Source organism: Eurytemora carolleeae, unplaced genomic scaffold (genome assembly GCF_000591075.1).
Source record: "Eurytemora carolleeae unplaced genomic scaffold, Eaff_2.0 scaffold813, whole genome shotgun sequence".
Lineage (NCBI taxonomy): Eukaryota > Metazoa > Arthropoda > Copepoda > Calanoida > Temoridae > Eurytemora > Eurytemora carolleeae.
Window position 1 is genome coordinate 182,783 of NW_019396702.1, and position 2,786 is coordinate 185,568.

The 2,786-nt window shown below is 31.6% G+C and overlaps 1 long non-coding RNA gene across 1 annotated transcript; it reads right to left on the bottom strand.

Moving 5' to 3' along the window:
• Positions 1-669: 669 nt before the first annotated feature.
• Positions 670-1,661, bottom strand: LOC111707563 (uncharacterized). The gene is made up of 3 exons (XR_002766474.1): positions 1,502-1,661; positions 1,344-1,406; positions 670-821 (listed from the first exon to the last, which is right to left on the bottom strand). It is a non-coding gene; the product is annotated as an uncharacterized LOC111707563 (long non-coding RNA).
• Between the last annotated feature and the right edge of the window lie 1,125 nt (positions 1,662-2,786).

A 2,786-nucleotide genomic window follows, 5' to 3' on the forward strand; every position in this document is an offset into this window, starting at 1 on the left:
ATTGAACTGTAAAAGTTAGTTCTGATGTTGTTATTTGTTGCTCATCTTCAAATCTAAATATAAATTTACATTTAAATCAAATGTAAAAAATGAAGAAAAAAATGTAAAATTTATGCGTGTTAATAGTCTAAGAAACATGTGTATACATGTTCGTATGAGGGTGGGGGTTATCCTGGGGGGAGGCTCTTTTAATATTACATTTGTTTGCATTTCCCTTCCTCAGGCAATCTACATTCTACTTTGCATTGCATTGCACTCACCGAAACTGTAAGATTAAAAAAAGAAATAAAATATATTCTGATTAACACCATTACCCTGCAAAGCTATGTCTGATCAAGTATTGTATTAAACATCAGTAGTGTAATTTAAGGATCTTTACACCCTATTCTTGCCCTTTTGATTTGTTGAGTATCTATCTATCATAGGTAAAAAAAGTATGATGAAATTTGCCCGACACCTAAGACGACCTGTCATACTATGACTCATTTTTTATTAATAGCCATTAACATTTTTTTTTTACTTATGATGTTAATGTCTATTAATAAAAAATGAGTATGACAGGACGTCTTAGGTGTCGGGCAAATTTCCTCATCTTATTTTACTTATGATAGATAGATACTTGATAAATCAAAAAGTCAAGAATAGGGTGTAAAGATTCTTAAATTACATTAGTTAATTACCAGTTCTCATAATTTTTAGTATTTATTTTCATACCCAAAATACAAAATAATAATGCCTGCTGGTTTAGCTTAAAATAAAACACAAAAAAGAATCTCAATTCTTCAATAGAAATAATAACCACTGCGGAGTAGTCTGTAATTCTAAAAAACAAAAATTAATAGGTTTTAAATTTTTATTTTAAAATGACATACAGATCATCTCACTTATTTAAGTTCTTGTAAAATGTGTTGTTTTTGTTTATGCAATTAATTTTTTTGGTTTGTTAAAGCAATAATTTTATCTACTACAACGACCTTGCGCAGCAAACAGTTCTTAAGAATTGTTAATTTTGTAATGCTGGATGTGCTCAAGGAATTCTGTAGTATTCGATTGAATTTGGCTATGTTCAAGGCAAGTTTTTCATCGGCTTCCTCGGATTCAGACTCGGACGACGAAGTCATCATCAGCTCATTGACTGTAATTTTTATTTTCCCCTCCTAAATAAAATTTACATTAAATTAAAATTAAAATTACATTCAACAAGCTGATGATGACTTCGTCGTCCTAGTCCGAATCCGAGGATGCCGACGAAAAACTTTCCTTAAACATAGCCAAATTCAATCGAATACTCTTATCTATGACAATTTTCCCTGAAAAAATAAATTAAGTATGATAACTGTTACCTTCCTATGTGATAATACTCTTGCTGTATTCGAAGGAGACACATACTCTTCCTTTTTCTCATCCTGTTTATTATAAAATTGTCATAATCAGAACGATCGGAGATAAGATGAATTGTATCTTATTGTTTTTAGAATAAAATAAGTATGAGATCTTTTACCTTCCTGTGTGTTAATACAACATTCGATGGGGGCCCCTTTTCTTCTTTTTTATCCTTCTGCTCATCCTCTTTCTATATAATTTAGGAATTATATTTCTGCACTCGCAAAAAATTTCATGGATTTTTAAAATTTTCAAAAATTTAATGAAGATCGAATTTTGATTTTGAGACAAATATTTGAAATTTTGATCATTCATAAACCTTCCCTGGGATAAAGGGAGGTGCCACAAAAAATTTGGACCCGAGCGATTCAGCCGTTTTAACGTTTATTGACATAGAGAATAGAATATATAGAGAGGAATTTACTGGAAAAAAGTTTAAAACGGCCATTTTGTTGTACTGTTTCCATACTGCAGTTGTACTTTACATATTTATGCTATATTATTGTATATGAGTAAATTCAAATAGCAATGCACTTAGTTTATCAAATATTCAACGAGTCGGTTTTTCTTACAATATATTTATGTACAAAGATATAAAAAATACAAACTTTAAATTGCACGATACTTATACGAGTTTAATAGTAATAATCAATGAGTTTCATTAAGTAGGGGAATTCTTCAAGAGAACCTCAGTTTAAGGGAGCTGACGATCAACTGTCTTTTTTCCCTATGTTTCGCTCCACCCTTAGTTTGCATTCTGCCCCACGCACCCGGCGAGCTGCCGGCCAACCCCCTCAGCTCCCGGGCTTGGAGATAACGGATTTCTCCGCGTGGCTTGGGTTTAAATATAGAAACCAAACATAAACAAGATTTATCCGTTAGCTTGGATACATAGGGGGGGAAACAAAATGGGGTAGAATGCAGACGAAGGGTGAATAACAACAGTAATAATAATGATACTAAAAAAATGCTATTTACAGTCGCAGGAAAGATCATAACAACATTTTCCTGCTACAATATAACCTGTTGGACCCTGGAATATTATTTTATAGAAAATCTAAATAAAATCGTCGGGGGAAAAAAGCTTGAACTCGGGTAAAAATCAAGGTGGAAACAAAACAAAATTAGATTTAAAAACTGCATTCTATTTTGTAAAAACTTGTAGAGCCATCATTTTCTGTGCTATAGACCTTAAAGATGTGATACTGTTTATAAGAAAGACATACTATTCCACGTTTTCTGATTTTTAATTAGTTTAAAAATGTCGGGGAAAAAAAGCTTGAACTCGAGTAAAAATCAAGTAAAAAACAAAACAAAATTAGATTTAAAAACTGCATTCTATTTTGTAAAAACTTGTAGAGCCATCATTTTCTGTGCTGTAGACCTTAAAGATGTGATACTGT